At 39.6% G+C, this 20,641-nt stretch overlaps 1 protein-coding gene and 1 non-coding gene across 3 annotated transcripts in view; one reads left to right on the forward strand and one right to left on the reverse strand.

Moving 5' to 3' along the window:
• OXR1 (oxidation resistance 1) overlaps positions 1–20,641 on the forward strand; it is a 263,521-nt gene that overhangs the window by 55,045 nt on the left and 187,835 nt on the right. The window lies entirely within an intron of this gene.
• On the reverse strand, positions 4,487–4,569 carry TRNAL-CAG (transfer RNA leucine (anticodon CAG)). The gene has a single exon. It is a non-coding gene; the product is annotated as a tRNA-Leu (tRNA).

Here is a 20,641-nt window from a genome sequence, read left to right on the forward strand (position 1 = left end):
CACTGGCTTCAGGAAAGGCATAAATACAAATACATTCAACCATTTACATGTTTTATAAAAGTACTAGCAGCAGAAAGAATAAGCTGCCCAAAATTGTGATGACATCTGTCCATAGGAGATCCTGTTTAATTGAGGCTTGCTGAAAGAAAGCTTGGCTTGCAGCAGGTACCTTTCTGCCTGTGCTGTCACAATTTCTCTGTCAGAAACAGCTATGTTTTATTTTAACTTTCTGGGCAGCTGTGTTTCCTCATGCCAAGGCTGCCCTTTGGGCCTGCCCCTCTGCACTGTGATTTGTGTCAATAGAGATCCAGGACTCCTGCACTAGGAGAATAGCTTCTGCATGAATCATCTTTAGTGTAGGAATAGACTTGCATTCTCTGAATTAATTCCGGTTCATAAAGCTGACATATAATTGACATCGGAGTTAACCATCAATGTCCTCAGCAGTTAGTCCAGCTTTCATGTTTTAATAACTGTGAATGGAACAGAGCCCCAGGTAGATTCCTTTCAAGGTAGATTCATTAGGGCAAAAAAGATCATTATCTGCTGGTAATGGATTGTTTCTCAGTAAGATAAATGCATGATTTGAACTGCCAGTGTAAGCTCGTTTTAATGACAAAGGGAGCAGGTGAACCATGGTATCCTGATTATTCCTTTTACTTCTCTTTTTAAAAATCCTTGAAGACCACAGAGTATTGGAAATACACTGTCCTATCTGCTAAAGAGCAGTAGAAGAAATAAGGTATCTCAGAACTCCCTCTGTGTCCGCCTCCTTGGCATATACTTGGCTGAACTTTGTCTAATTCTTTTCAAGGTGATGTGTGGATTTGGTGTCAGAAGAGAAATAGCGGTAGCAGTTTCCATCCATTTCAGCTGTTCAGTCACTCATGCTCAGTGATAAGCACTGATCAGATCTGGGTATCTACTATGCCTTATGATGAGCATATAGTGAGAGGGTCTCTGCTGTGCTGTATTCTCTAGTCCAGGATGAGAAAAATTTGGTGATAGCCATTAGTCTGCTGGAGAACATTTTATATGAAGGAAAACATGCAATGTGGCAATATCCTGTCATGAATGACAGTGCTGGGGTGGTAGTGGTAGAATCCTGCCTTACTCATAAAGTTACCTGTTCCCCTGAAACCCCTTCAGGGGGGTTTCACATGGCGTGTGTGGTCTGCCTGTGTTCTTTCCCTTCTGTTCAGTAAGGGCTCTGTTCGCAGGTGCAGCTCTGGCTGCAACTGCTGCACAGGAATAAGGAAATCCTTATTCCTTACTGATTGAGAGATTGAATTTAATAGAGGCTTGCTGAGAGAAAACTGTTCCTTTGGTAAAGCACAACCTCTTTCTGTGGCTTCTACATCCTGTTTGCATTGGCATACTGAAATATGTTTGCTTGAAAAAGTGTATAGTCGCTTTCTTAAAAAAAACCCAGTCATTCCCTGTATTTTATTTACCAGAAGCATTCCCTCCTGCACTTCTCCAGAGAGAGAATAGATTTCTGAGCTGCCTGTGGTTCTGTACTTCTTGCCTCGTGACATTTCCTCACAGGAAATATTTGCAGCTCATGTGAATGTTGAGAGCTTGGTCTCGGTCCTTGTGACTAGCAATGGCTAAGATACATGCAGTCTCAATCCTGGAAAAAGTTGACCTTGTGCTTCCTTTAATAATGGAAGCTATTTAGGTCTGGATATCTTGTCTAGCTAATATGATTATTTTGGTTTTAAATTAAGAAGAGCTGAACGTATTCATGTGAAGAGTTTAAACGTAGCCTCACTAACCAGCTTGCACATAAAAGTGCAGCTCTTGGTGTGTGAAGATGAAATAGTTGCCATACATACTGGTAATTAGATTTTTCAAAAAATAATTGGTTTTTTCCCTCAAATGCCTCTCTAGATTCTGTCCAGTGCATCATGTAAGTTTCTGAAGGCCAATTTATAGGAAGAGACTGACTTCACAGCTATGATTGTATCAGTCAATGTGTGCTTTGCCACAATTCGCTGCATATTCTTAATAGCAACTGTAAACTGTGTAACATATTAACATAGGATTTGGCAGATTTTATTGTTCTGTGCAGGTCCTTTAATTCAGGATGAGTGATCTGCTAGAGAGTAAGGAACTGAACTTTCTACAGGGATTTCTTGATGAAATCCTGTGTTTTTTGTTGTTTACAATGGCCTTGGATTTAACCCTCCCTCTACCTCTTTTGTTTTGCCCATTATTATAGCCTGTGAATACGGAAGAGTTGACTTGGAAGTGTATTGTATTTTATTGTGTAACTATATTGAAAATCCAAATGAAATCTCATCTTCATACCTAATTCAGTCATTATGATGTGTTACTAAAAGAGAAATGCTCTTAACTACAAGCTATGCAGAGCTCATGGCTGTGGACTTTTTAACCCTTGGCTCTGCACATTCTGTTGGGTTGCTGGTGTTTCATAGGTCCAGCAACTCCTGTGCAGTCTTGTCCAAAATGGAGATTTGAATCAGGGGATGAAATCCTAGGTGCACTGAAGAAACTTATGAGTTCCCATTGGAGTTAGGCATTTTCTTATCCAGAATGGTGGCTGGAGTCCCAGGCAGTTCTCTCTCTCTCCCCACTACTTCCCCTGAAGTAGTGTCAGGAAGGGACTGTAGAAAAAAGCTACAGTTCTAAATAGACGCATGAATGCACAATCTATTTAGTAAATGCCTTTTCACTAGTAGCTTCCTAGGATGTTTAACCATGTCAAATACTGTGTAGGCATATCTGTTCTGATTTATATGATCTCAGTATTCACATTATAATTGAAATGATGCTCAGGAAGTTCTGTACTCCAGTGTTTTGCTTCTGGCATGCAATTATTTAATGATTTTTAAATATCTCTCCTTCCCTTCCCTCCCATACGAGGGTATGAACTAAGAGTATGGTGATAGAATCACACAATCATAGAATGGTTTGGGTTGGAAGGCACCTTAATGAAGGCACTAGATGGAACTAGATGTCCCCCTGCCATGACAACCAGGGTACTGACTGCAGATTTTATCCAAAATGGGTCCTACAGAAAAGCAAGGCATCCCAGCACCCAGCAGCTTGCAGTTGTTGATTACTGCTGTAGGCAGCTGCCTGTTGATTTTTTTGAATGTCTGGCAGACCCCAGGACACTGGACTTGCTTGTGCATTCATAGCAGGCAAATGTGCTGCTTTCAGAACCCAGTGCTGGTAGAACTGTTGTCTGGAACATGGAATTAAATACTGGTTTAGCATTGACTGTTTAGGAGATGGTGATCTTAGCATTGCTTTCTGCAAATGTTCTGCAAAACATCCTCGTATATGTTGATAGACTGTAGTGCCGCTTGCCTAGTACAAAAAGATGGGTTAACACCCCCCTAGCGTAAAGGTTCTGGAGAAAAAAGATACATATCTTCTGTACACAAGTTTTACTAGATAAGTACCTCAGCTAGGTGAGCAACTCACTCAAGGAACGTCTAGTAGCATTTGCCTGTGGAAAGCATTAGTTACCTTTCTTGGAGTCTGTATTAATATTACGTAATTAAAACACTCTTTCAATCTGTTTCCTCCTCTGGAATAAGTAATTGATTTATCTTCTTTAGCTGCAAATGTATAATGATCTAGTTCTATGCATGTTCAGAGGTAATTATTGCATATCTGCTGAGCAATTGCAGTGCTGGATGTTTAACATTTCCAGCTTATGGTGCTAAAAATTGCAGTCTTTCACCTGATTCATGGGAAGAGTTTTCTTGTGACTGATGTTTGTGACCTTGTTTTTTAGAAATACTTTGTATTTCAGAATGTCACTCACTGTGTACTTAACTCTAAGCATGTAATGTGAAAATACAATTCACTTATTGAGTCATACATGCTTTTGAGAGGTTTAAAAATCTTTACAAAACAAGATGTTGGGGGCTGCATTCTGAACTGTTCCTTTCTTTAGGCTGAGATAATTAGATCTCCCATTTTAATTTAAGACTCCATTAATTAATTAATTAATTCATTCTAAGACAAGAATAGAATATTTCAGTGGGAAAGGACCTACAGTGATCGTCTAGTCTGACTGCCTGACCAATTCAGGGCTGGACAAAAGTTAAAGGATGCTGTTAAGGGCATTGTCCAAATGCATTTTAAACAGTGACAGGATTGGAGCATCAACCACCTCTCTAGGAAACATGTTCCAGTGTTTGATCACCCTCTCAGGAAAAAAATGCTTCCTAATGTCCAGCCTGAACTTTCCATTGTGCAGCTTGGAAACATTCCCAGACATCCTGTTAGTCAATCTTAGGGATAAGAGCTCAGCACCTCCCTCTTCACCTCCCTTCAGGAAGCTGAGATCACTCCTCAGCCTCCTTTTCTTCAGACAAGCCCAAAGTCCTTAGTTGCAGAGATAATCTGGTTGATAAATATATGGAGCAGGACTAGCCCTGGAATTGAGCCATCAGGAACACTGCCAGTGACCGATTGCCAGCCACATGTAATCCCCAAAAACAGTTGTCAGAAGTGGGATTCGAACCCACGCCTCCAGTGGAGACTGCGACCTGAACGCAGCGCCTTAGACCGCTCGGCCATCCTGACTTATGGAGGCTGCTGTTCTGACTGTGTTGGTGGTGTATTTGTGTTTATTTTATGTTGTACTATTTTTCTCACAGAGTACGGTAGAAAGCATTCTAAACTAACATGTATATTGTGTTGAATCTAATGTAGCTGTAATAACTGTTGTTAATTTGGTAGAGGCAGCTGTTTCATTCTGTGAATATCTGAGTGCTAGTATTTTGAGAGAGAAGCAGGGACTGTTGCACATAAATTATATATGCCATGTAGCAGAAGTCTGAAGGTGTACATAAATGTGGTATGTTGCACAAAGGCATTGCTTCAGGCTGATTTGTTTCCTGTGATGTCTATGAAAATCCTTTTGAGACAGGTACAAGTTATTCATGGTGAGAGTTCTCTGTAATATTAGAAAGGAGAGTGTAACACTGAAACAGATTGTCCCTGTGCTTCAGTTTAATAAAAGAAATTCCTGTACTTGAAAGCTGCATCCAGGAAGCCCTGAACATACAAATTTGGTCAAGATCTGGGAGTAAAAGTCAATATGGAAAGCAAGAGATATTATACTTGTTTGGGAGCATCAGGTTTAAAATCCAGTGTCTCTCTTTGGAATGTAAATGTAACAGAAAAATCAAATCTTTGAATGTTACAACCAGAAGCTGACTGTCAGAAATGGCAATTAAACCGCTAGCCCCAAAACATAATTATTCCCTAGAACCTGAAGGAACAGTATTTTCCACTTGCTAAAAAAGGCTACAGTCTCTACTAGATTGGTCAAAAATTGAGCCTGATTGTGTTTGGTACTGGTAGTCAAAGGAAGCCGTTTTCCTATTTGAAGAAACCAGTTGTTCCAACTCCAGTTTATCAATATTGGTAGTTTTGCTGAAATCAGTGCCCTAGCTAATGTGGTGGTGCTGTTTTTTTGTGGTTTGTTTGTTTTTTTGGTGCATGTTCTAAACCATAGCTGGCAGAGTCAACAGAAACGGAATTATTCCAGTTTCAATAGGTCTTCTTGCCCCTGTAGCAAGATAGGCAGAGTCCAGTAAGCAAAAATACAGATGCCTGAGATATGGCCATCAAAGGATACTCATAGAGTTACAAGTCTGGAATGAGCTGGGGTTCAAGCCTACACCCTTTCTCCTGCCCGCACATAGCTGTTTGGATCTTCAGCCAGCAGCTCCATAACCTTATGTTCACTACTTTGACACAGTGATGGTGTAAAGCTGATTAAATGTATCTTGACTGCCTGGGAAAACTGACTAAATAGGTTGTAATTTAAATCAAGTCTAATTCATAAAAATAGTATTACTCATTGGCTTCAAGACTTGTGCATTGCACAAGGAAGGTTCTTGCAGAACTGAATCAGTACCAAACATCCTGTGGGCCTCAGTGAAGAATCAGCCTAAGCCTACTCCTCTGTCTACCACTGGGAATTTTTTTGGCGCAGAACTTCAGTAGTTAACTCTCAGGTTGTTGCCCCAAAATCTGGTGATTTGGCTAACTTGATGGTCAAAATGTAGTGGTACTTAGTATGCAAAGGGTAGCTTCAGCCCTGATTGCTCACCCATGACTCCGTTTCGTATAGCAGTTGTCATACTGACTGCATTGAGCTCTAGTAAGTGAAGTGCAAACCTGAACATGATAAATTTGTGAAGATGTATGCATTCTCCAACTGCTCTCAGACAACTATCTGCCTGTCTATCACACAGCCAGACTCATTGGACTTGAGGCTGGAGGTTGTTTTGTTGCAGGTTGCACATGAGGTGCATTGATGTTACCCATTGGAAGGTTCAGATCTGCTTTTTCTGAGTACATGTTCTGATGGTAGTAGGTGAAGAAGAGGAAATTAAGTCCTGTTGGTATCCTTGCTGATATTCTCTCATGTCTTTATGCTGCTGCCCAACCTAAAATTTCAAGAACAGGCTTCTATTCTTAGCAAATTGGAGAAAGTCTAATTCCATTTTGCATTATTTGTGCATGTAACAAAAGGCAATGCAAAGTCTGAGTTTAGTTTTCAGAATACATAATGATGGCTGACATTGTTCTAGAAGGTTCAGTAAGATAATGGAAAATACTGAAAAATAATTTTAGTGTGGCTGTGCATAATAAAATCCTTAGTAATGACTTGTCTTCTGAAAGCGTGTTTGAAGAATCAAAGAATAATGCTAAACCCATATAAGCTAATATGAAAATATCAGCAATGATCACACTGATCAATGGAGCTTCAAGTGCTGTTCACTTACAGTGAGTTGATGGCTTTAATCGGAGTAACAGGAGACATTTTGGGGCAAAAATGTCTTTCCTTAAATAGAACTCCCATAAAATACTAGGATTTTTCTTTTATTTGTATTTTTTTCCCCTGTGAGTTTACAGCTCTTGGACCTGCCTGTAATGTCAGTTGATGAGAGTCATGATGTCTTGAATATTACATCGTGCTTCATAAAAGTCTTTCCTTTACTTAGAAAAGGAAACAATGTTTATGAAGTCTGGTTTTATTTTGGGCAATATTCAGGGATAATAGGTGGCAACAAGGGGACTTCCAAATTCAGAAGAGTGGACAGACTCTGCATGTGGGTGTTTGTACTCCTTTTATTTCTGATTCCTTTCCAGTTTCTGGGTGTCATGCCCTAAACTCTATCTGGAAAAAGAGTTTTAACCCAAGATCATTTATGTCTGAACTGATGTGCAGAATGGTCAGATAAGCTGGCAGGTCTTGGGCCTGTAACCTTCTCACCCAGCAGAGCTAGGAAGAGAAAGCAGTATGTACTCATCGCCTAAGCTTAAATCCCTGCATCCTGTACAACCCTGTCAGAACCCAGTGAAGCTGCAGGGTCTGAGATTAGTGTTGCTTTGTGTTTTAATACTGAATCTGAAATTATCGTTGTAGATGTTATGCTAAAGCCTAGTGCTATAGTGATTTACACTATGTCAGTGTACATTAGCAGTCCATCTATTTAAATGCACTGTGCAAAGGCCTCTGTCACTCCCCTGTCACTTGATAGCCCTTCCTTGGCCATTCTGGCTTTCTGTCCTGCTTTAAGCAATGCCGCTCACAAAGTGAGAGCATCTTTTGTGGTGTTCTTTGTCTGAATAGAAAAGTTGTGTTACTGCTTATCTTTCAGGGCTCTCTCCCTCTGGGCCCCAAAAGAAATACTAATTCAAAAAGAATGGCAAAATCCTGTGGAACCCATGCATCTCCTTCCAAAGAGAAAGTGTAGTTGTATTATATGGATGGTAATGAGGTTTAATGTTGTTTATTGGAGACTTGATTTAAAACCACGATGCCTTTTCAATATTTCTATGGCTTCAAATTTTGTCCCTAGTTCTGCAAATGTGCCTAACTTTACAGGAATCGTTAGTCCTGTTGTCAGACCTTTTTGGTCTGTACGAACAGTAATATAAAGTGGTGCATAGACTCAGAATGTTGTCAGGAACCTGACAAGCTCTCTGCCTGCCCCCTGTAATCTTTAGGGACCAGACTCATTCCTTTATATTAAAAATATTAATAGCGGAAACAGAGTGTGAGCTAGAAAAAAGACTGCTGTCAGGACATTGTTGTCTCAGCTGCCAGCTTTCTCTGCAGCAGAACTTGTCTTGTCATGGTCACAGGTAGGAATGGACTTGAATAATAATAGAGACTGTGACCTGGGCGTATTCCATTCGTCCTAGTGGGAATTAGAGATTTGAGTTGGGGAGATAAGAAAAAAAATCTTTGTCTTTCTCTATTCACATGGGTCTTCTCTATGAAATAACTCATCCTCAAAGCACCTTATAAGTAAGAATGCCCATAAACCTCTTTTGAATTAAGTACATTCCTTTAAAATTACCCAAACTAGTAAACTACATTTGAAGATATAAAGCAGATTAAACATGTGGAACACTATAGTGTTTGTAGGAAATTGGGAATACTAGAGCAGGTTGACAAGCATGTCTGCATTGCCTGTGATGATAATGGAAAATGCTTCAGGAGTGTGTGTTATCGGCAGGATCCAGAAGTACAGCATCCATGTGTGTGGCAGGGAAAGGAAAATTCCTTCTATTCCCTGAGACTGATGCTGAGTATGAAGGTTTTTTTTCCTCCCAAATCACTATTTCATCACGAACTTGAGCACCAACTAGAGTGTTCTTTGCTCTGTGATTGCTGCCTGTTGAGCTGGAGTAACTTATTTTTTCTAGATACTTTTAATCCCAAAGTGTGAATTGAGGAGTTCTTCAATGCAAAAAGATAGAATTAGCTTTATTTTAATGATCATGTCTGCTGTTCACAAAGGTCATGATCATTGGCTTTTATTCCTGTTTAAGATAAAGGTGTGAGGCTAGTGATTGGATTTCTTGTCCACTTTCATGAGAAAATGAACTGAACTCAGTCCTGTGCCTGACCTGTCCTCTTCCAACCGAATAACTTTTCAGCTCCCATGGATGAAAGTACTTACGTTTATGACTGTAAATGCAACTGTGGATGTGGGTGTGTTTGACATTGCTGCAGTAAAAGGTAATTTGACAGCTGATGCTGGGGCAGAACCTGACCTGCAAGATCCTAATTACTAATTGATGAGTAAGCTTCTAACCTGACTTCCAGCTTCCAGCTCAAGTGTTCTAGCAATGAAAAATATCTTTGTGTTTGCTAGGAAATGGAAAAAAAAGATAATCAGAGAATATGTATGTTGATGATGTGGTAAGTATGGAAACTTGTAGTGACAGAATAACTGATTTTAATTATTAACAGTGAAGTGATTTTATTTTTAGATGAAAAAAATCCTAAAATAATTCAAGCACAACTGCACATTTCTACTCTGTTAAGTTCTGTCCTTATTTATAAAAGTAATAGCAAAAAAACTATTGAACCTGAAGAACTACGTGAGGCAGCCTTGTAGGCATTAGTTGATGGTAAAAAAATCTGATGATCTGTTTCCTAAGTGGAAGAGCCAGGGATACAAACAATTTATTGCCTAACCTGTGATAGGAGGCCCTGTGTTCTGTCTTGGTGCTCTCCAGGAAGTCTGAGACATTGCAAAGAAGTTTTAGCTTCTAAGGTTTGGGTTTGGCTCTTAGACCTGGCTGTGGAGACCTGGGCATAACAGAAAGAGTCTTAGTGAAGGGGGAGCCCAAGAAGTGCTAGCTAGAGGAGGGAGAACCGTATGGGATTGTCTAAAGTACTGCAGGTGATTGCCTCTTCCAGATTGCAGGGTAATAACCAACCTCTGAAGGACAGTGAGCTGGCTGTGGCTTGGTTTCTGTTTTCATGTGATAAAATCACCTCCTACATAATAAAATCCTATGAAAACTGTAAATCCCAGGCCTGTTGGTGCTGAATATTAATTGTGCTTGATCCTCCTTTTGCACATTCCAGCCTTCTCTCCTCTCCAGATGGAATGGATGGGGTCTGTGGCCATTTGCTCTCTGGTACATAGGTGAATGTTGCTTTTTAGGTGCAGAGGACAGAAGTAACGAGCTTCCAGCTCAGTTAATACGAGTTTATTTCCAGTGCAAAAGAGTATTAACAAGCACACTGCTAATTATCACACCGTGACAGTAATGAGAAATAATAATGGTACAGTATAAAGTACATAAAAAAAATACTAAAATAGATAATATTATAAAGCGTGGAAGTTTTCTCAAGAGTGTTGTATTGTGGAAAGTGGGGTTTCTTAGTGCAGTTGTCAGTACTAGAGTCTTGTGACTATAAGAAATGCAGAAGTAAGCAATATGCTAAGTCCAAGATACTTAGCCCTGCACTGTGTACAGAAAACAGTAACCCAGTAACTGGCAAATATTAGCCATCCCCTTAGACTTCCCTCATTTTCTAAAAGCAAGATCGTCACACATTTACTTCTTTTGTCCCAAAGAGAGAATATTCTTCCTTCTATTCGCATGATCAATATGTTCCTTGCATACTGTGAAGAGGGACACTCTGCTTCACTCTGACATCCATGCTGACTGCCCATCATTTGCTCTCCAAACCAACATAAGGATTACTTATGTTTGCAACAAGAAGAAACCATGCTGAGTTTGAGTGGGGTGTTTTTTTGGTTTTGGTTTTTTTTTTTTTTTTTGACATTTTAGAAACTGTTTCAGGCTCCTCTTAGTATTTAGACAAACTCATGTTTCTTTTTGTGGTGTTGCTGTTGACATTTCCTAAGGGAATTGCTGAAGATGTTAACAACATCGCAGCACAGGCGTGCTGTAATGGAATAGTTCTTAGCTTGTGGCCCTGACACAAATACCTCTTAATTGATGTTTCTGCTGAAAGTAATGTGATTGTGGTAACTCAGTGAGTTGGGGTAAATGAGAATCAGTCTTGGCTATTTCGGGGAGCATAAATGTCTTCTGAACTCCTTAGTGTTTTGCTTCTTGCAGGTGCAACAAGCAGAAGGGGCCAATTTATTGTGTGCATCAGAGCCTCTGTGCTGCACAGACATCTGCAATGCAGTGTGGGAAGAAAGTCTATGAGGAGCATTGGTACTTGGCTAAGCCAGAGAGCCAGGAGAGCTTGTAACTCAACCAAGAGAAATTGGTCGGTTAGAGCCTTGGCTGATTTTGAAGCCAGTAGCCATGAAAAACAATCACATCATAGCAGAACTTGCCCTTACATGTGTAGTGTGTGCCCCAGGAGTGCTGTGGGTTAGACACAGATTGATGTTTTTGTGAGTTTGCTTTTTTAAGCCATGCTTTTGAACTTTTGCACTGCAGTACTGTTAACATCTGGTCAGTACCAACAGTGCAAAATTGTGTTAGCAATTAACCAGGACTGTCTACTTAGAGAAGTTATTTAACCTTTGACGTGTGAAGGTTCTGAAGCCTCTTCCAGCAGGGTGGATTTTGTTCTAGAATCCCTAATTAAAAGTAGGAAGCTCTTACATGCAACCAGACTGCCAGTTTAGCCTGTGGCCTGTGTTAAAAAAATACCGACATTGTTATGTACAAGAATCAGCTCTATCTTACAATCTTTTAGCAATACAGTATCTTTGTCTGACTGGTTACTGTGTATTGCACCTATGGAACAAATTTTCCTTGGAACACATTGCTGTTTTAGAATCTTCTCAGTTGAAACCCAGTCTCTGTGATTATTCTAACCTCAACTGTTACAGCCTCTGTTGGCAGTGATATTGCAGAGAAACTCGCTTGTGAGAGGATCATACAGCAGCATCTGGGCCATGTTGTTTGTTCTGTTTCCGAGCTCTCCGGCTGAGGCTGGAGGAGAGGCAGCCTTTGTTGGTCTGAGGCTGTTTCCCTGCCTTGAAACAGAATAAAAACTGTCAGGAAGAAAGATATTCATCCCAAGGTTAGACTCCAGTTACATTAAATAGAATAGCAGCCACCTGGAGATGGGACTGGAAGGCAGCCAAAAGGACACTGTGAAATTTTTCAATAGTCTGTCCCTATGCCTGTCTTCTAGTGATCGATAGAGAATGTAATTTCAACCTTCAGACTGTTCACTGCAACCAAAGGGAACTGAATGCTCTTCCGGCTCTATATAAAGAGCGTTGTAACTTAGATGAGAAGATACTCTTCTCTCTAATGTGTGTGTTGTTCTACTGTTGCAGTAAATCGTTACAGATACTACTACTTACTAGTTTAAGTAAATTGTCCTTTTGACTGTCTTGTATGTGTTTTGGAAAGGAAAAAAAATGGCCTTGGACAGAGTATGTAACATAATTTCAATGGGTATTTTGATTAAGGATTTCTGAGATGGTCCTTGCTGCTTGTCACATTTGCTGGAGGTGGTCAGCCTGGGATGAGCAACTGAAGTAATGTTTTGAAGCATTACTGTAGTGGTGAGATCCTGGCTTTCCTTGTAATGTCTGCTAAAGGGTTTAATTATATGCTGTTACTTCTTTGTGAAAACCTCTCACATTTATGTATGTAAAGGCAGATAGCCTTGACTTCTGGTAGGATTACAGCCTCATGTGTCTCCAGCAATCTCAGGCATGTATTTGCAGTAATATCTGTTCCTTCCTCGTGAGAGATCTCCCTAGCCGTATGTCATTGTTATGTGAAGTGTAACCCTTTGAACCTGGTGGTTTATCTCAGCTGAACTGAGATCACAACCAAGTCTGCTTATCACTTGGTTTCAGGTAGTGCTCTTCCCTCCCCAGTGGGATCTCTACATATGTCTTCTGAGGGAGAGGAGGAGCTGGGCCCTTTTTAATGAGCCTTTTTTAATTTTAAAACATTGCATTTTGGTAAAGTGGTGATATAAGAATATATAAAAAATAAGAAGTTCCATTACCCGGGTGGTTCCTTAGTAAACATCTCATGCCTAATGTCAAATGTTTGGGATTGTCTCTGTTAAATTATGTGTATTCTGGTATTTGTGTTTTCTTTCCTGCTGAAGAGCACAGTTGTATTTGTAATGCCATTTTAAAAAAGGCAAAACTCTGCCCCTTCCTGCACACAATGGGAGTGAAAAAGCTGCTTCAGTAAATAGGAAAGCAGAGGTGGGAGGTGCCCCCTGTGAATATGTTTTGGATGTGAAGAAGTAAGTAGGAGATTCAGCCTCAGAAAGATAAGCCACAGGATTCAGGAATTGAAAATCATAAGTACAATAGATACACATATGGGCTGAATAGTGATTTCTCAAGGCTTTTAATGTACTTTATTCTCAGCATCCCACAGAGTAACCTGTTCTGTTTTGCAGGTATGTGTCAAAATGCAGGGCAAGTAAATGATCTGCCCAAAGCCCTGTAGTCCTGCCTAGGCTGTGGACAATCACTGAAAGTGCTTGTATGGCACTTACTGTGAGATACATGGGGTTTTGCACTAATGTAAAGTCTTGTCTAAGGTCCACAGTGACCACAGCTAGTAATTATGAACAGCAGCAGTTACCACTGTGAGTAGTCCATTAGCTTCAACAGAAACTGTATTAGTGCGTTCAAGAGTAAAATAACATCCTTCTATTTTTTTCATTAATGTAGGTAGGGCTGCATTCTGTGGTGCTAAAAGTGTGGATTTGTGATACATTGGCAGCTGAAGTGCTCTTCAAGCCACATAGTTTTACCCAATAATGTTTTGCAAATGTTTGGCAGATAGAGAAGAGCCATTTAAGAGCCATATTTAAATTCAGTGTTTGGTAAGTTCGCTAGAACCTAGGGCTCTGGCTCAGATTTCTGTCTCTCACTGTGCTTGTGCAGGGCCTGTTGCTTCTAAAGACCATGATCTATGAGGTGAAAATAATGACAGATGTTTTCCGCAGCGCTGATGGCAGAGCTTGCTGGTGTGGTGCTCCAGGCCATGGAATGGGCAATGCTGTTAGCCATCTCTATCAGGGGGGTTCTTTGGGAAGGTAGGGCATCACACAGGCCTGCAGTGCTGATGACTTCACAATCTGTTTGTCATGCAATGTTCTTAAAATTTTCTATCATAACTCCTATAAGATAACATCAAGTTCATTATAAATACTCTTTCTTCTGTGTTTTGTTTCTTTTTTTCTTCACTGTGCAAATTATGGTAAATAAAGAAGGCCCAAGAAGAAGACTGAATAAAAGAGAGTTGAAAGGGGTGGGGGGATTAAGAGAGGATGAATGAAGACAAGGATCAGAGCTGAGAAAATAGTTATATATATATATAAGAAAGCATTTTGATGGCTCTGCCCTCTTGAGTATGAAGGTAGCCCAATTCAGGGTGACACTGCTGGTTCTGTAGAAAAGGTTTTGATAATTAACCTTATAAAGAAGATTCTTGATTGACATTTACACTTTGTTCTGTTACAGGCAATAGTAAGTGGATGCAGTCTTCCAAGGGTTATAATTGCAAAGCCTGTATCTGGCATAGTACTTAAGAAATCATCCTGCTAGATGGTTTTTTTTGTATCAGATTACCTGGTAAAAGCATGAGTTAAAGGAGCATCTGGAGTTGCATAGTACCTGACAGGATAACACTCTCTAAAATTGTCTCCTCCTATCCCCTGCTTCTGCACCCGTTTTCACTGAAATTTTGAATAGTTATCTAATGTGGTAGCTAGATAATGTTTGTCCCTGATTCAGTAAGAATGTTCTTTCCTAAAGTGAAACTTAAAATATATATTCTCAAAACTATCTGTTTTTCCTATGAGTATGAGATTAATCTTCCTGCTAGGTTTCTCCTGGTCTTAAATTTGTCTCCTATCTATAGCCATTTTCACATTAATATCAACTTTACACTGCTCTTTGATTCAAAGGAGGTGGTGTTCTGGGTGAACGGGAACAAAAATCCAATATGAATGAGCTGATTTGATAATACGCCAACACCCCCCTCTGCCCCCCCCCAGTTATTTCATTAGAAGCATGTTTTCCCTGTTGCAGTGCTACTTTCCCTACTGCAATGCTTCACTTGCAACCCAAAAAGTTAATGGTATCCTGGGCTTTAGAATGAAAGGCGTGAGTTCATGTTTTCAGTGCTGAAGTGATGCTTTATTACTGTGTACTGCATCTCCATCATCTGTTTGTACTTAAACTTACCAATTATTTTGACCATGTTGCTTTTACGTGTCTAAATGGATCGGTGATACCATGAGGCTGAGTGGGATTGTCCCAGTCTTCTTAATTTCTTTCATAAAAATAACAGACTTTTAAACTCTCTTTCAGAGTTTAGTAATAGCCACTTCTGATATAAGAAAAAAAGAGAGACTAGACTTTTAAGAATGTTTCAACGAGGCTATAAACCAGACTATCAGATTGCTGTTCACTTGAAATGATCATAGTGATAGAGAGTTGAAAAGGAAATTTGCATAACTCTTCAAACAGGAAAAGAAAAAGACAAGCTGATATCATTACATCAGATGTTACGCTGGAGGGTCTTGCATTTATTTTCCTACAGTTCTCTTTGGCCTGCTGGGTTAGTGAAGGATGAGAAGTCCTCCTGGACTCCTTTCTCTGGGTTCTGATTTTCTTTTCTCATATGGAACTTTCAAGCATAAAAAAATTCAGCTGGAGAAAGGATACTTGATATGATTATTTGATGGTTCCAAAGACTGCTCATTTAAGACTGTGATTTAGAGCTGAGAACTGTAATGGCACTAAATTTAAGCAGTCAGAAAATTCCTTGATTAAATATAAAGATAATGCTACATTGGGAGAGTTTAATTCCTGATGTCCTGGTGGACTGGTAATGGAAAAACTGTAACTGAGAATAAAAGGATAAAGAAATGACTACACTTTCTCCTGTGAGCCAGCTAGCAGAGTTCTGTAGCCTTCCTCACACTTTATATCTGGACTTAAAATATTAACATACAAAATGTAGAAATAATCAAATATTCCATATGCAAGATGGAATTTTTATGTAGGATTATTTTCTGAGGGACATTCCTCTTTCTATTTAGTAGTGTAGAGTAATTCCCTGGAAGGTGCAGGAAAGAATGTGGAAACTGGTTAACTGAGGAGAATTCAGAAAAGGAATGTGCAGAAGGTGGATTGACAAGTTATGGAGGGGGTTGTGGTCCAGGAGAATACAGCACCACTTCCCAGTGATTATACCCTGAGGTTACCAAATACATTTTGTTCCACATCCTCCCTTCACATGCAACCCCCAGTTAACAGTGGGCTCTCTGTTCATAAGATTAAATTCTCATTTAAGTTACATGAGCTTAATGCTAAGTTCCAGCTGTGCATGGTTTTGTGTAATATGGGAGAGGGAACTCCATTCTCTATGTAGGTGAAAATTCATTTGAATATTGTTTAAAATAGGAATGACTTGAGGAATAAGAAAACCCAACCTTAATTCCCCAAGGAAATTACTGGAACATCTAGTTTGATAAAGGAGCTTTTAATTTTTCTGCACTGGATGTCATCTTACAAAATTGCTGAGAAATTTGCTGCTGATGTTAGCAGAAACAGGTTCAATGCCTGGATGATTTCTTTATTAATTGATGTTAGTGTTAGGAATTATTTCCTTATTTTAGCTTGACTTCATTCTTTCTCTTTTGTTCTTTATCACAGTTTATGATAGCAAAAAGGCTGGAAGGGATTATTGAGTCTGTCCCTGTGCCACTTAAAACTGTTACCCATGTTCCTTCTTTGTAATGATTACTTAAATACCCCTTTCTGTCATCCTTATTTTCTAAGACTTACTTTCTGTATGGATGTATGAAATAGTTCTAAGGGAATATGCAAACGTATTAGGGGAAGGTTTTTTTTCTCCTCCATATCTCCCAGAAGCCAGCCCCACTTCTGGAGCAGGAGCATTATGATAATGTATCACAGGCTTGTTATATTAATTACTGTACGATATATCACAAGATGCTAAGGTCTTGTTCTACAATAAGGCTACCAGTTGTAATGGCACCATAAGGAGATTTAATAGCATTCATGCAGAACCCACTTTGTCACTGCTTTGTAGTATATGAGATAACAATTCAATAAATATTCTGGGCCAGCCTAGATGACTTGAACATTGAACATGAAATTTAAAATACTTCTTTGGTTTCTTTCCAAAGGTATCGGACACATACGGTGCATTTACAGCTCCTGCATGATGAGGATTTGGGTTTTGTTCCTTAGGCAGATGGTTGTGTTGTTACATTAATTTCAAGTTGACCTCCAATTATTTTGGTGTAATTATTACTTTTGTTGCAGGCAGGTTTTAAACCAACACATGTGACCATTTAGTCCTCATAGGATACTATTAGAATCATTATTAAAATCACTCGAATATGTTACAAACTAAGTATTCCAACTTCAAAAGGAATTGCACATTTATGCAATTCTGTAATGTTTTCTTAAAGCCAAGCTAAGATGATTCCACATGACAGCAGTCTTAATGAGGCTCAATAAACAGTGCAGTTTGTAACCTCAGGCCAACTGCTGAGCAGAAGCCAAGAGCCGAGCTACAGCTCTAGTGAACCCATTACTGTGAAAGATGCTGGATCCTAGAGCAGCCTGAGTCACCCCTTGTACAAGAAATGAAGCTCCAATAAATACAAATGAATATCCAAGATGACAGGTGACAACTTTGCACATACATGATTTCCTCTGATTTGACAGTGCCTTGATATGGTCTTAAGGCATGTGGCTTCCTAGCAGCCACTTACATTTTTAGCCATTGAAACTTCTGGTTTACTTGCAGACATTAACATTTGGGCCTTGTGGTTTTGTAGAAGTATTTAAAATTTCCTTTGCTTACTGTTTTGGGGCCTGATTTACAGAGCTATTCAAGATCTCGAACAACCCCTGTAAACTGTCAGGATAGCCAACAATGTTGAAATGCGTGTATTTTTTCTGCCAAGTTATGCTTATTTTTATTAAACTCTTCTGAAGGTGAATTGATACAGGAGCTTCTATGGGTGTGAAATGTCTTCAATCTCTTGATTAGAATAAATTAGTTTTAAGCTGCTTAGGGCAAACCCTACTGCAGACCTATTCATTCCCTTAAGTTCAGAACAAAGCAAATTACTCTGTTTTGATTCTTCATTTTGCTAGTGCTTTAATTTTTCTTACCCACTTTTTAAGAACAGTTTGATAAGTAACCCTGAATTTGTTCTTTCATTTGGAGACTTTGGTACATCTGCAAAGAAACATTATAATCAGTTGCTGGAATCAGATATAATATTAGCACATGTTAAAACAAGCTCTCTCCTCTAGCATTAATGTAGCAACTAATTAAACTGTTTAACATTCTGCAGTATTCCAGCTTCTGCAGTGTTGTGGGTAGAACTCAGTAGCAATACTGAATTACCATAAATTTACCATGCCACTATCTATTGAGGCGTGGGATAGGACTATCAAGTCCTTCCTCTTCTCGTTTTGCACAGATAAAAATTTGAGTATGTTGAAACTCTGAGCCTTAAACCACCTTGTGTTTTCCAGCAGGGGAGAAAGTACTCCGGGATTTTGAGCCTAGCATAACTTGAGGCCAGTGTAAATCAGCCAGTCACAAACTTCCCTCAGCCATGGGCTGTTTCCTACCCTTGGGGCTGAACTCAGCCCATCTCCCACCAGCTCATCCCCTGGCGTGGAGCCGCATGAGGGTCCTCTAGAGACTCGCTGTATCCCCTGTGGACAAGGTGAGGAAGTAGTGGTTAAAAGACCATTAGAGGCAATGTAACTCCTATTTTAAGGTGTTAATGCTGGCTTAGTCTTTATGAAAATCCTCCTAAAGGGTCTCTGGAAATACAGTATAAATGGATTTAGGAACTGAAAAGAACAGGAAAGAGCAGAGCTGTGTTATTTAAGCTTGAAGAGAAAAGGAATGCTGAACCAACTCTGTGGCTGTTTCTGTGCATCAAAGGTATAGACCAAATTAAACAGGACAGGTGGTGGCACATGATAAAAACAAAATGGTATTGTACAAGGAAATAGAGAGTTGTTTATATTGGTTGGAATATTATATAATGTGCTGGACTGTTTATTCAGATCTCCTTGAGGTAACCATATCAAAACCCCTTAAATCTGAGCAGTTAATCGTGTGTGCTAATTTTGTGATTCTTAAATAAGTTTTACCTGTCAGTTTTGCAAAGTTGCTGAATCACAGTTTAAACGATTAACACTGAAAACCAGGCTGGTAACAGGTTTGCCATTTACACTTTTGATCTTCAGCCTAGTAAGAAGGCAGAAGAAGATGTTAAAATAACATGGAACTAGTGCAAAAAGATTATGCAATCAGATGCTGTTCCCTATTTAGTACAGTTAGATTACAGCAACAGCAAAGCATAAGTTGTCATCTGCTGACATTTAATTCTGTGGAAAACAGGAAAAATGCACTGTTGGAAAGTGATATTAAAATCACTAGGGATTTGCAGAGATACAAAGAGACAGATAAACACAACAAAAATCAATATGGTTAGTGTCCCGTGCTCTATCACCACTTCACAAAATGATAGAGTTTCCATTTACAGTTGTGAATGATGTCCCAAACTAAGGGTGACATTGCAAGAGGTGGTCTGGTGACCACTTAACAGCATCACTCAGACTGTGAAGGTACAAACCTTCACAGGTTTTATCAGTCACTGGAGGAGGGGAAGCGAATGATACTATTTTTCCTTACAAGGCATTATACATTTTATTGAGGAAAATTTTCTTGGATTAAGGCCACATAAGTTAAGACCACAAGGTCTCTAGTTGCTAAACCATGAGTAATTTAGTAAGAATGTGTATTGGTATTGCCATGACTTTTGAAATATCTGTAGTCACCTCTGTCAGACAGATGTGATGCCATGGCTTGTTCAGCTTCTTGCAGTGTAGCATCTGGACTGTTAGGCCTGAACTTTGAATAATATGGTATTCTAAAGAAATTAGCACCTGAATCCTTTTCCAGTGTTGCTGTTTCTGCACTCAGGAGTATGTGTTCACTGACCTTGGAAAGCAAGCAGAGCAGCTGTGCAGAACTCCAGAATTTCAGTTTCACGTTACAAATCACTGGTTTATTTATTAAATCAGAATTGATTGTTGTTCCCCATCTCTGTAGAAGCTTTAAAAGACAAAAAGCTAAAATGGACTATAAATCCAGAATGTAATCTCTTATGATGCATGTGTCTGTAGGCTCCGAGGCCAGTTTTCCTGAAGGTATCCCATGGGAAGTCAAGGATCACTCCAATTTGCCTGTTATCCCTTGTGGTGTATTCTTGCCACTGTGATAATAAATCAAGAGATGAAGTAATTTTGGTTTGAGTGGAGATGGATGAGGCACATATAATAGTCTGTGCCATTTTCCGGTGGTGGAAGCAGAGCTCTCATCCCCCTCTTGTCCCCCTCTCTCTCCTCTATTAGTATTCCCTGTGTTCGTGTTGCCTTGGACAGATTTTGGGAGGGCTGGTAAACTGTACTGGCCTGGTTCTCATCACATTGCACATGTGATCGTGGCCATCCATATGTGAAATCCCCCTTGCCCTCAGCCAAATGAGGGGTGAGCCTCACTGATACACTCCTCCTTGCGCAAACAAGGCTCTACTGGGGCAGATTGGCAATACTGGGAATGAAGGACAAGGAGCTGTGGCTGTTGATATACTTACTGATTGCCTGCAGAGTCTCAAGCTCTCTTCTATGTAACTTCAGTTATTAAAGATTACATTCTAAGTTCCTAACTGTGGGCAGGTTTTTATGAGTGGTGTAATTCTTGTGATCAAAGCAAAAGCTTCATTTTTTCAAAATACTGTACCAGCATCAATGAGTTGTTCCCATGTCTGTTGAAG

This window comes from Lathamus discolor, chromosome 2 (genome assembly GCF_037157495.1).
Source record: "Lathamus discolor isolate bLatDis1 chromosome 2, bLatDis1.hap1, whole genome shotgun sequence".
NCBI lineage: Eukaryota > Metazoa > Chordata > Aves > Psittaciformes > Psittacidae > Lathamus > Lathamus discolor.